Source organism: Chaetodon trifascialis, chromosome 12 (genome assembly GCF_039877785.1).
Source record: "Chaetodon trifascialis isolate fChaTrf1 chromosome 12, fChaTrf1.hap1, whole genome shotgun sequence".
NCBI lineage: Eukaryota > Metazoa > Chordata > Actinopteri > Chaetodontiformes > Chaetodontidae > Chaetodon > Chaetodon trifascialis.
The window spans coordinates 21,988,707-22,002,310 of record NC_092067.1 but is presented as its reverse complement, the minus strand read 5'-3'; the positions used below and the strand labels follow the sequence as shown (position 1 = coordinate 22,002,310).

Below are 13,604 nucleotides of genomic sequence, written 5' to 3'. Positions count from 1 at the left end.
TGTGTGTGTGTGTGTGTGTGTGTGTGTGTGTGTGTGTGTGTGTGTGTGTGTGTGTGTGTGTGTGCGTGCGTGTGCGTGCGTGTGCGTGTGTCAGAGAAACAGGGTGGACAGTGAATCATGTGGTTTGAGGCTCTGTATGTTTCAACATCACCTATGGAGAGCAATCTGCCGCGGAGTTAGGCCGGGCTTTTCCCTGCCAACCTAAATCTAAGGTGGCTAAATCTAAAAAATAGTGTTTTCATTTTCATTTTTCTTTTTTTTTAAACCCGACATCTACCACATTAAACACTGAGCTGGACATTTGCGCAGCTGGACTTGACAGGAGATGATGCAGTTTTTCAAAGATAATCTAACATATTCTTCCTCTTTCAAAATAAAATGCATCCTTTCCCACTTCGGTACACTCAAGGTTTTGCAGCTACAGCACTTCTTGGACTGGCATGACTATTATCTTATGGTGGCTAATGTCAGCTAATGTTAGCAAACTTCAGAGGATGTGTTTTGCTGTATGTAAACACATAAACATTATCTGAAACATGCAAACACATGCAGCAAACCCCACAGGAAATCTAAAATCATGAGAGCCGCGATTTTAACTGTGACTGTTCGATTAACAGCATTTTGACCTACAGAGGCTCAGGTCCATCTCTGATACATCATGAGACACAGGATTGGTTTAACCAACACAGCCCTGAACCGGAGGTAGCTTTAGCTTCTGTGTAATCTATTTCAGTCATCCGGTCCGCTCGCCCGCTCTTCCGTTCTGCTTGGCTACTCTTGCTTACTGACTGAGAGGTTTGCTGCGTGGCGGTGGGAGGTGCTAAGGCTGTTCAAACCTGGAGTGCACACAAATAGCTCATGCATGCACAATGTCTGATATACAGTCCATCACTATTAATATTTGAAATCCTGCAGTTCAATCTCTTATCGCCCCCTTTCTCCCCTTCTTGCGCTTCTCTGAGAGCAGCTTCATAATATCCATCTTGTTTGTATTGACTGCTCCCTCTGTGAGGCAGGGAGCACTCAGCGGTTCATTTACATGGAAAGTGGAAATCTCAGAATCTGTCATCATCAGTGATTGCAAAATGCTTTCCAAAGTCCAATTAGGCCAGGATTTATATTCCAGGGATTTGTGAGTAGTAACCATGCCGCTCTGTACTCTAACTGCATAACTAAGTTTGGGGTGTAAACCTGTAATAAGTCATTTTCATTCCTGTCACATGACCTCTTCAGGTTAAAGATGGATGAAAAGATGCAAATAAGTCGGTCACTCGAGAAAATGAAACTGCTGCCATTCGACAGCAAAGTCGCTCTGTAGCACGTGACAAATGACAGCCGGCAAATCCTGATGACACCGTGTGTAAGACCCGCATGCCGATAGAAACACCTGTTCCCATCTCAGAATCGATCGAACAACAAGGACCAAACAACAAACAATGCAAACATTTGGGAGAACAGTGAAATTTGAAAGGAACGGTGCTGATAGACAGCCTAGAAATTCATTCTCAGCGAAAGGAAAATACGATAGTGCTGAAACAATTTTCCAGGACGACACAACATTTTCCAGGATGTTTGACTTTTTCTCTCATTTTCTATGATCAGTCAGACTTTTTCCAGGTTTTCCAGGACACGTGGGAACCCTGACAAGAGTCACGTTCGAGTGAATAATAACTAATCTCTGCTTCTATTTCCAGCTGGGTGGACTGTTTCTATTGAACTGCATTTCTGACTGTGTTTTCACCATATGAACCCGACCGGCCTCTCAGGTCAGCTGGCAGCTTTCTGCTAACGGTTCCCAGAGTCCAAAATAAACCCAGAGAAGCAGCACTTAGTTTCTATGCCTCATATAGCTGAAGAAATCTTCCTTAACGGACTACATTTAAAGCACGGTTAAAAATATCCGTCTCTACCTGTGGCTGAATCTCACCGGCACTCCACATTCTGCGCCTTGAACTTCCATCGATGCGTTTCTAAAATGATCGCAATTTAATTGAGGTATAACATGTAGAGCTATGCCAGCTGATTGTAATGCATGAAGATTGATTCAGTAGGTTTTCAGCCTAAGAAGGCTGACGCTGAAGTTATTGCGCAGTGATGCAAGCTTAGGCCCAAACACACTCGTGTGTATCGTTTGAGTAAAGTTAATAAAAGAGTCAAATTTCAGAGTTTCGATGGCTTTCCAGCTCTTTCACTCTGGTGTGTGTGTGCACCATTTTCTTCTGATGTTCAACACTGATTCTCTGATGATTTCAGTGATAATAAGTTGAGTATTATTATTTTCTAGGCCTGAGCCACCAAAAACCATTCAGCCTCTTCTTTTCTAGCGCTGTTGCTTACACACACACACGAACATGAGAGTTCACATGTACAGATTTTTACACACACATAATCACTCTCTTCATCACACACTTATAGTCTCCCTATATCCAGAGAGCTAATTATAGCCTGCCCATTAATCAGCGACAGCTGTAATTATACTAATTCCAGTGTGTAATCTGATCAAGGTGAGGAAGATCAAATCACAGCCTTTCTGTCCTTCTCAGCTTTAAGGGGGGCTCAGTAACGGTGGCGACAGCAGTGAGGTTGTAAAGGAAATTGATTTAGACCAAAATAATCTGATTTGACTTGGTATGACGACTGATTAAAGGGGCAAAGTACAAACATGTGTGTAAATAAAGCTATCTGTGCTGTCTGGAGGCGAAACTGCTTCTGTTAATTGAACAATATTTCGACTGTTTGAATCAAAAACAACCAACAAGGAATTTTTACCTCCAGCACCAATAAGAATAAAAGTCACTCATCCCAATTTGTCCACACACACACACACACACACACACACACACACACACACACACACACACAAACAGAGAGCTGGTCATGAGTACATGAGTAAAGGCCCAAGAGGCTCCTCATGTTACCTAACAATGATAATGCAAAGACCATTCATATCTTTATATAATATTACAGATCCTTTTACATAATAATTTTTTTTTACTGTAGTTCTGTATTTTCTGCCACACACACACTGACTGCAGTGAGAATTATGTGTGTTTGACTGGGCTTTATGTGAATTTGTGTTTTGTGTATTTTTCAAACCTGTTTTTATTTGCTTTAAAGACCAGAATACACCAGTGTTTTCTAAAGAAAAACACTGCATTTCAGTAATGTGCTGATTTACTCGGAGACCCAAAAAAACGACAATTAAATACGTGTTTCTACTAACAAAAGGGTTTTACTGTAAGTTTGTGTATTAAGTGATGTGCAAAGTTTCTCTTCTTTTCTATGTTTTGTGTGGGGCTTATATATATTTTATGATTCCAGGATACATTAAATGCAAGTGAATATCCTTCAATTTGTTTAAACAATAAAACTAAAGTAGAATTACTGCCAGCCATCAGCAGTGATGACCCTGACTGCACAAAGACAATAAGACACTTCTCACATGGTCTGCGTTAGTTGAAAGGCTGTTTGCTATTATTCAGTGTCTGTATATGAATTTCATTGTACTACTTTCAAAGGTGTGTTGTGTGTGTGTGTGTGTGTGTGGGGGGGGGGGGGGGGGGGGGCAGCTCTGTTAGCATCTGTCTGCGTTCTGCGAGCACTTACAAAGACAGATAACTAACGTGGACGTGTGAAGAATTTCGATGAACGTGTGCTGCTTCCATATGTGGCACTGTACCGCTTTATTTGTGCGCCTGCGAGTAATTATTGAGAGAATTGGGTGTCAGATCAGATCAGGGCTGATCTGAGGTAGACTCATCTGCAGTCGTCTTGCCGAGCTGGTGTTAAATGGCAACAACACGTTCTGCTGCAAGTCAACATGTAATACAGAGCCGCTCATGTCCACACCAGATGAAGACAAGAGTGTCTTAAACATGAGTATTCTTGCGTACATGATATCATGCTAAAAGACTGAAGCTAAAGCTACATCTGCTTGAGGTCAGCATCCTCACTGGCTGATGATGTATTTAAAAGCAGAAAAGGCTCAGTTTTTGCTAAATGTAGTGTTTGGCAAATAAAACACTGTGTCGTTTAATGAGTTTGGCTGGCGATGCTAACAGCCCTTAATGTTTCATTGAAATCCAGCATTCAGGGCTGGCTTTAATGCAGAATGGGATTCATACAGTGGATGTTACAGGACTGAACTGGGCATCTTCTATCATAACCAGTAACCCCACAAAATAATCCAAAGTAGTCAGCTACTGATATGTTCTTGGGTCTTGTAAGTACTATGTTAGCGTGACTACTGCAGCACGGCAGTTAGCCAGCGATGCTAATGGTTTGCTTACATTCAATAAACTGCTTGCAATTTAGCATTAAGTTCTGCAAGCGCTTTAAGTGCGGTTATGGTTTTGGAGAGGTGATAAAAAAACCCTCAAAACACCACCCTCCAAATTCTGTGTTTAACAAGAATCTTTCTTAGCACAGCCCCATGCACACCACGTCAGCATGCGGAGACACCCAAAGCTGAACAGGCCTGCCGTGCTCGTTACAGTTCAGCTACGATCACACAGTTGCTTGCTTCAATAATCAAATTTTAATATGGAATATCGCTCACTTTATCTTAAAGCCGCTGGGCCTCAGAAATCCAGTATCAGCTTCATGTCAGGCACTGCTGGGCACTCTGCTCATCACTTAATAATCCTACTACAGATTATGTACACAACATGTCAGCACCAGACAATAACACCTCAAGCAAAGCATTTATGCAGGTAATACACAGACGTGATGCTGCAGTAAAGACACGTAAACAAAACCCTGCCATTGAAGTAATATAAAGTTTAATCACTGTTCCAGCTGCAGCAGGTCCCATCTGCAGTTTGTACAGTTTAAAACAGATGTCACTGAGACAGTAAGCAGACTGACTCTGCTGGGTCGAATCTACACTATCAGTGATAGCAGCCTCTGTCCCGGCTTCGCCTCAGTGACTACATTGTTTTCACATCTGTTCACCGCTTCCACTCGCAGGTTCCAAAACAAATGGGGGCTTGGATACCAGATCCATCCGTCTCCTGCCCGGTCAAAGGCACGGATGGAAACCAGCGGACATGCACGTAGACTTTTCTACGACAGCTAGCGAGGGGAGCTGCGAGACAAAGTGAGAAATAAATCAACAGAGTGTGAGAGAACGCAGGTACTCTCCAGATGCATTCTTCACATATAAATACATGCTAATCAGTGTGAAACAGTGCTGTGAGGCAGTCTGACTACTGGACCATGCAGAACATATGGCGGTGAAGGATCTGAGGAGAGCGAAGACAAAACACGGGAACATGACTCTAAACATAACGCAGGGTTCATTTTGAGACGTCTTAGGACGGTGATGTTGAATTTCACGTTAGACCACGACTGCGCTCGAGAGAAAAGAATCAAAATCAGCAGGTTTCCAAAAGCAACATTACAGGGAAATGATTAATGAGGATGAGATGATGAGGAGAGGAGAGACGAAGCCAAATGAAGTCATTCTTGTCTCTTTTCTGTCAATAAAAGTCCATCGCAGCTTTGCTTTGACCCTTGAATCTGTTGCTTCCGTTTCACTGGATTTCTGCTATCAGCTTCATCTGCTGACACACACCTCACAAGCCGCTCTGACGGAGGGCACCAGCCGAAAATGTGAAAACATCCCATTTTCCTCTAACCTTGTTGGCACTGCTTGAACTCCTGGGGACATTTTCCAGAGTCCATCAATCTTATGAGCTAGCTGAACAATGGAGAGCACGCTTGCTTTCTGTTTGTAATTTGGGAACCTAAAAACACATGACCATCTGTTCCATCAAGCCAATGCCAGAAGGGTCAGAGCCCCTCTGGACTGGGGTGAGACAGAAGTTTGCAAACTAGAAGAGGGAGCGCTGTGAGGCAAACATACTGCATGAGGTGAAAGGGACATGTGCATGCAGGTGTTCTGGAAATAATAATGAATTTGCACCAGAAATCGGGCGCAGCGTCTCCACTTTGAAAGCCCCTTGTATGGGACATTAATTGCAGGTCATCGTTAATTGGCAAATATATAACAATTACAAAGCAGAGGGCGAAATCATTTGTCACTGAAAATTATTCAATTCCTTTAATCATTTCTGGGGGCTGGAGCTCAATAAAGGTTTCAGTAATGTGGAGAGCAGTTTTAATGGTCCTTCACTAATGTGGGTCAGCCCAGCAGGTTTGCTATCAAAATTTTAACAGAATCTCTATATTATTGTCCAGAGGGTTAGCCGAGGTATTCAATATATAAGCTGGTGATTGCTCTGGTGCAGCGTTTTAAAATGCACCGGCTTGAAATGCTTGACCTCAGCCTGAAATTTCAGCAAAGCCCCTGTTCTCTGCATAAAACCTTCACGATATGTTCCTGATACTGTATGTGCAGATACAAACAGTGAAAAGAGTGTGTGTGCATGTGCTTCCATGTCTTGTGTGTCTCATTTCAGAAGCAGAGCGCTTTGCCTGCTGGGCTTTTTTCCTGAGTTTATGCTGATATATGACTGGGAGTTTTGCACTAGATTTTTAATTTTTAAAAACTGACCAGATCCTCTGTGCCCTCCCTGAGTCTCACTTCCTGCCCAGCTCGATCTGCTGTATGCGGCTTCCATCAAAAATAGACTAGCCGCGTATTTTCTGCAAAGGAGGGCGGAGAGCCGCTTCACACGATCCTGAATTATAAATCCCGGCTGTAGTACCGAAACACACCCTTCCAGCAGTTCCCACTTCATTTTATTGGTGCACTGCTTCGACGCACAAACAAACTGTAGTGCTCGTGACACTGGAGAAATATTGCTGGCCCAGTTCCTGGCGCTATGAAGGTTAAATCATCGAGGCGGATACCTTAGCAGCAACAAGTAGAAAAAAAAAGACTAAAGAAGGTGTGTATAATTGCACAGAGCTCTCATCCTTCATCACTCTGTGGGGGCCTGTTGCTGCATACATGATGTTTTGCAGTGGATTTATGAAGTGTGGATATTTCTTAGAAACCTTGCAATCTGGTGTTCCCATAAAAGCCACAAAAACAAATTAAAAAAAAACTATGAGAATCAGCAACTCACTGAACTGTTTAAAAAGATATCCAAAGCCCATCTTACTCTACTACCCTGCAGCGACGCAGCGCGCTGTGGCCGGATGAATACTGCCTATCTTGCCAACACTGCGCTAAATATTCATTACAATAATGGAGGTGAGGTGGATGCAGGAGGGCAGGATGCCACAGGTTGTATTTCTAACCACATAGGCTACAGGAATGTTGCTGCCGTAAACACACACTCAGAGAATAGGACACTGCCTGAAAATTCAGCATTACGACCCATAGAAATTAGCAGCAGCTTTGGCCCACATGTGTGCATGCAGAGGGCTGTTCGGCAGTTCTACGATGTAAGCAAACAAATATGCGCTTACATGGCCAAATGCTAAATATGTGTTGTGTGTGTGTGTGTGTGTGTGTGTGTGTGTGTGAGTGTGTGTTTGGGGCTGATACAGAAGCTAATGCTGGTCATGCTGTCTGTGGTTTGAGTATCTGCTTCCTGCAGGAGTGGAAGATGTGGTAGCTAATACGATACAGAGACAGACAGTGCTGACAACATTGTTTTAAGCCTTTCTATAATTTTTCTCCACCTTTAAATGGGAAGAGTAAAAAAAAAAAGAAAAAAGTGATAACAAAGACAACATGGTGCGATCACCTGAGCGCCACTGAGCACAGGCCCCCATGCAGCAACATGCAGTGATCAGCATCCTCTGAAGACGGCCCTTCTTCTCTACCTGACAGTTCCTTCCCCCTAGCACCCAGCAGGAAAATAGAGACTACTTAAGAGGAGTGCAAGGAGGGCGGTAAATGTCTCCTCTTGTCAGTAACACCACCAGCATCTGAGCTGTCCCTGGCTGTCTACAAACAACTGCTCCATGCCAGAAGAGAAAAACAGAAGCAGCGCCCAAGTGATGGAGCGTTGCACTTCTATAAAGTTGAGGGAAAAAATAAAAAAAAATTATAGTCATAATTTATTCAGAAGAGGCTGAGATATCCTCACTGTTAGCCTCTAGCTAAAGCTCCAAATATGAGATCCTACACTTCCCATAATGCAACTCTGTGGGATCTTTCTTTAGATACAAAGCTCACAGTTTGTAACAAAGGTTTTCAGTTAAAAAAATCTAAAGTCTCAACCTCAGGCCGCGGTAAACCTGATGACATCACTAAAGCATCATCCGAGTTATTGTTTTCAGACTTTCTCCTCTGGAGCCACAGAAAATATTATATAACCATTTTCACAGACTGAGTAGTACTCCCAGTGATGAGTAAAGCGATCTTCGTCTTGACTGAATGAGTCACCACAACGTGAAGGGACAGAGGGACATAGGTACACACTGTATTTTCTGTAGATAAATGCATTTAGATGGCTTAAAATAGATCACCCGTACACAGCAGAGCAGAGAGCTTCTGAGATTCAATCGAACGGGGGTAAGTGGAGGAGACAGGCGAAGAGAGGCGAAAAGAGACGGAGGAAGAGCCGAGGATCCCCTGATATTTGAGCCATTCTAAAAATAGCCACACTGAAGCAGAGATATGAACTGCACCCCTCAAAGTCCTCGGAGAACAAAAGGAAGAAAGAAAGAGAGCAAAAACTGAATATATTCACTTGTATGTTAAGGTGAACACCAGGTGTGATGTGAGTTGGCGTCAGGTGTGTGTATAAGGCGTTGGCATCAGGTGTGTGTATAAGTTACACCACTGTTTATGAACTCTGTCTCGTACGGAATATGAACCCTCTTTATTTCTCAACGAGGTAACGTTAGTCGTCATTTGGCACATCGGTCACTGGAGTCACTCCAGGGTTGAAAGAGGCATGTAGTCAGCGTGCTGCAGCTTAGACACAATGATGAATTTGCTTTGCATCATGGATATCAATGTCAGGACAAGATTCTGTCAACAACCAGGAACAGACTGTCCCGCTGTCAGGTGTGCACAGTGCGTCTGCAGGAACAAAAAACTCTTCAGCATACCGTCTTTTTTTTGTTCTCTAACTGTGCTTTCACTCTCGTCCGATCACACAGAAATACAAGGATTTATCTGAAATGTTGGTCATGGAGGAATCCCGCCGTTGCGCCTGTAAGACTCATTGTGTACGAGCGGCAGCGATATGCCAGAAATATCACAGATCTGGACTCACCGTTCCACTGAGTAGTCAAGGGGAAAGCTGTGCTTTTTTCCAATCCTTTGCAGTCCACAGAAGCCACACACGGTGCCTGCAGGAAAAAGAGGAGATCATTAATATATGTGAGATGTGGCTCTGCACATAAAGTCTGCTGGAGTAGTTCATACAGTGTAATGGACTCTGTTATGTAAATATGTAAAAAATAGCTCAGTATTTAAAAAAGAACTGATATGAGGTTTTGGGACTTCTCATTAAATATTTAATAAATTAAAGGGAGTCTGGTTTAGAGAGATCCTGCATAAAATCCTCTATACCCAGCCAATAGGGACACCCTGATTTTAACGACTGAAAATAAGGTTTGACCCGTTGTCACACGCGGGGGGGGGGGTATTATTTCTTAAAAGGAGCTGACACGTGACTTTTTTGAGGAGATGCTGCTCATTCAGCCCGAAGCAGAAATGGAAAGAAACAAGGCCAGGAACCTCTGCAGGCGGTCGGTAGGACGTCACAGATCGCCACGACATAAGAAACCGCGGGTCAACACCCTCCTGACCCTGCCCCCAGCAACTTGACTCCAACCAGCACCAACCACAGCAAGACCACAACAAAACAGCGCTTTAGACAGAGTGGCAGTAAACAGCCAAGGCTTCCACAGGGGCGTCAGAAAAGGGAGCAGATGCTGCCCCGTTGTCCAATCACATTAGTGACAGCGATTCCACTGTTACAGGCGAAAGGACAGACGGCTATCTGGAATACAAACCATGGAGGTGACACTGGCAAGGTTTAGCATGGGCTGAACCTGAGCCGCGGGCTTCCAGAGAAATTAAAATCAAGTGGCTGGTCTCACGCTGCCCAAACCAACAAACAGAGAACAGAGCAAAAGTTCAGGCATCACCAGCGGTGCATCAGGAGCACATTTAACGCAGGTAATATGCACAAGCAATGTAAGATCACACCAAGAAAATGTAAGTCTTCATGATCCTACTTAGACAAATTAACTTCTGTAAGCTTAAACCCACAAACCTTTAACTCTAGTGGAGCAGCTCCACACTGCTTGTCCCTTTGAAAAAAAAGGGTGAGTGTTGCAGACCATATGGTATCTGTTTGGGCATATGGGCAACTTGGCTGGAAAAAAAGACGTTCCGTCTAACACATCCTCCAATGTCCTGTAGACAGTGTATACGTGTGTGAGTGTGTGTGTCCATCATCTGTATTCAAGACATCCGCCAAGGTGCTCTACACCTCTCTGAGCTGCCACGAGGATTTCTTGCACAGGAGTCACCTTCCATAAAGTTAGCCTGCATTTGCATATTTTGCCATGCAACAGGTACCTGTGCATGTCACCAGGCATATATGACTTTCCATGTCAAAGCAAGTTCACATGCAGTGACCAAATGCATATGAGCCTGACATATTTAAGCATACAGCGCACACGCCTCAGGTTATATAAAGCTAGCCCTAAATATCTAATACTCAGCGCCGTTTCCATACCAACTGCATAACTCAACACATTCTTACAAATCATGAATTCAAACACCACCCCTGCATGAAGCTTCATCTTCTGCCTACTGAATGCAAGCCTAAAGTCAAATACACCATCCTACTGAAAGTACAACTTCTCTCATCAGCTCTTCATAGTCGCACTGATGTGCATCTGAGCTGCATCTCCCAGCAGTCCCGGCGTTGAGGCGCTGGGGATAATCTTCCTTTAACGTGATCAGCCTTGGACGGACGCTCATCGTGAGCGAAGTGCAGCAATGCTGTGTAGACAAAAGACTGACAAGAAATCAGCAATGAAACTGGAGCATGGACGCACTGCATGAGCGAGGGCTCTGGTTGCTTATTGTTCACACAGCGTAAGATTTCTTACATAAGTCAGCTGTGAGTTGCCATGACTCACCTTGTGTTTTCTCTCTCTTGTGTCTTGTGACGAAGCAGTGCAACAGAAGAGGTGGACAGGCTACGCTAGCGCTTACGCAGCCTAGTCTCTAAAGGCTCTGCTGCTAATTTAGCAGTAATGAACACATCAATTTGAGTTTGAAAACATTCAGCCGCAGCTCTCTGCTGCGAGGACTCTGTCTTGCCACCTCCGCTAACTTTGAAGAGCAGAGGGGAAAACACTGAGGGCTAGTGGTGACAGCAGAGGTCCAAGGCCGCCTGCTCTGAAACTATGAGCGTGTCTGTGGTGAAACACAACCAAGTGCAATCTCATTATGACACTGCATCAAGACGCACAGTTTTGCTGGAATGGAGCGGAATCACTTGCATCCCCGGGATGACCCTGGCTTGCCCCCAGCAGAAGCAGTGAATTTGCATTATGTGGCTCATGCTGTCGTTTTCACTGTGATGCTAAGTCTGTTAGAAAATCCTTAGCAGCTGCAAATCTTATTGAATACAGCTCCTGATTCAGTTGTTTTTGCACAGACTCTGCATTCTGAGCAACTGCCGCTGCAGTTCCACATGAGCAGCCAAACACGGTGGCAGATGTCAATCGTGATACATTAAAGACAACAACTGGTAGGCAATTCAATGTTAATGAAGCAGGAACAAAACGCTGAGGCTGCTGATTCTTAAACGAGCTCTGCACGTCATGTCTCTTCTTCATTTGTGAAAACCTGAAGACAAAACCTTTTTCAAGTGCCAACTGCCGGTAATGGAGCCTGCCCTGAGCTAATCCAAACTTTCAACGCAGCGCAATTAACCCCGTTTCTGCAGCACGAGGAAGAAGTTCACTTGCATTTCTGACATTAAATTTCCCAGAGGCAGAAACCCAAAATGGTGTTCAATGATCTGTGTTTCTCTCTTTCAGTTAGTTAAGGAGAGATGCTGTTGCTGCAAGTAAGAAAACAAAACTGCAGCATTGGTTCATCAACGGGTTCATTATGCCTCCTCAAATCATTAAGACCACACGTTTAAGCCTTTCGCATCTCTTTTTCTGTGATACTGAGAAAACAGGACTGAGACCTTCTTATTTAATGTACAGAAAAGTTTGCAGACCAGACTGATAAAAATGCACTGTTGCGCTGCTCTCTCCTGACTGTCGTTTTGACAGTGCAATTCAGTGAAGGAAGACTTCTGTTGTCCCTGAAGTATTCCCTCTATCTCATTCATATGTATCCACAAACATTTGAAAGTATTTTTTTCCCTCTTTACAAAGTTGCTGAGAATCAAAGCAATACGAACATGAGAAGTATTAGTCAGGACTTGCAGAGAAACAGAGACGTGCTCCAAGGCTACATTGAGATCTCCACAGATGTTCCAGAGCAAGAAACCTTCATCTGTCACCAACTCATAAACTGAAAGAAAGGCTCACCATCCATGGCAATAAATATGTGTTATGTGCATGTGCTACTTCTAACTGATCAGCGTTGTAAAGCTGGATTTCCTTCGCTTACGGATCAGAGTGTCAGAACATTTCTAATTGACGGTGTTATTGGGCAAGTGACTCGTGGAGCGCACAAGTAAACAAAAGCTGCCTTCAATTACAATTAATGATGACTGACAGTGTAAGCTGCCAACTTTTAACTTCCTTTAATTTCGCATGACCTCTCTCAGTGACCTCCCAGACAAGTATTCACCATTCGGATGCATTTGGAGTGATCACCCTGTGAATGTGAGGCATTTGTTTTATCTATTGCACTGCTTCGCTGCTCCAAATTGTTCTGCTTTCACATCTCTGACAGATGACACTGACGCCTTATTCTTCAGTCAATAAACCGCAAACTACATCGAGGCTGCGTCTAAATTAATGACCTTATCTTAAAATTCTGTTTGAAAAATGTGACGCATTCAGCAGGTGAAACTGGCAGCCAGATGATGCCACGGTGGTAATAGATGACTGCAATAAACTTCAGCACGCGTCTGCATCATTACGCAGATGGCGTGACAGCTGATGGCTGTTTGAGCCTGTTGGCTGCCAAAAAGCCTTAACTTCTGAAAAGTGAAGTCAGGGATTAGGATGGAAGTCACACACTGCCAGAGTTTGTGACGGAGAAGCCAATGACTCACTCGCACTTACTCAAAAAGCCGCTGCAAAGGTATCTCTGGGGAATTATCATCCCGGCAATCCAACGGAGCTGCTCAGCGGCCAACAGCAGAAAGCTATAAAGTCGCTGTGTGTGCGTGAGCTGCACAGGCAGCCTTAAGGATGAACGTGCACGGTCAGCAAACTCAACCTGGTTAATAAAGTTTTTCAGAGAAATGTAGCAGGATAGACCGTCGGTCCTTTGAATTAAAAGAATGTGATCAAAGGTGCCCTGTCAAAATGTGACATGAACGCAATACTGATGCAACACCAGTTTGAAATTTGACACGTCAAGTGAGATTCATACTGAAATACTTCACAAACAACAAAGCACTGAGCCAAGTGCTTGATTTAAACAAAAATGAAGCATCCTGAGGCGAAAGTAAATGAGGGATTAAAACCTCTTTTGCAGGTTCTTTAAAGACGTTTTGGGTGCATTAGTAGCCGATGTA

The 13,604-nt window shown here is 43.8% G+C and overlaps 1 protein-coding gene across 2 annotated transcripts in view; it reads right to left on the bottom strand.

The window, feature by feature from the left end:
- Positions 1-13,604, bottom strand: part of adarb1b (adenosine deaminase RNA specific B1b) — a 108,256-nt gene that overhangs the window by 62,144 nt on the left and 32,508 nt on the right. The window contains exons 1-2 of one of the 2 annotated variants that reach the window (XM_070975464.1): positions 10,371-10,413; positions 9,144-9,219 (exon numbers count right to left, since the gene is read on the bottom strand). The gene's annotated coding sequence lies outside the window, so the exon portion shown is untranslated. Of the gene's footprint in view, positions 1-9,143; positions 9,220-10,370; positions 10,414-13,604 lie in introns of those variants that run through there. The other variant, XM_070975463.1, reaches the window with a different exon arrangement.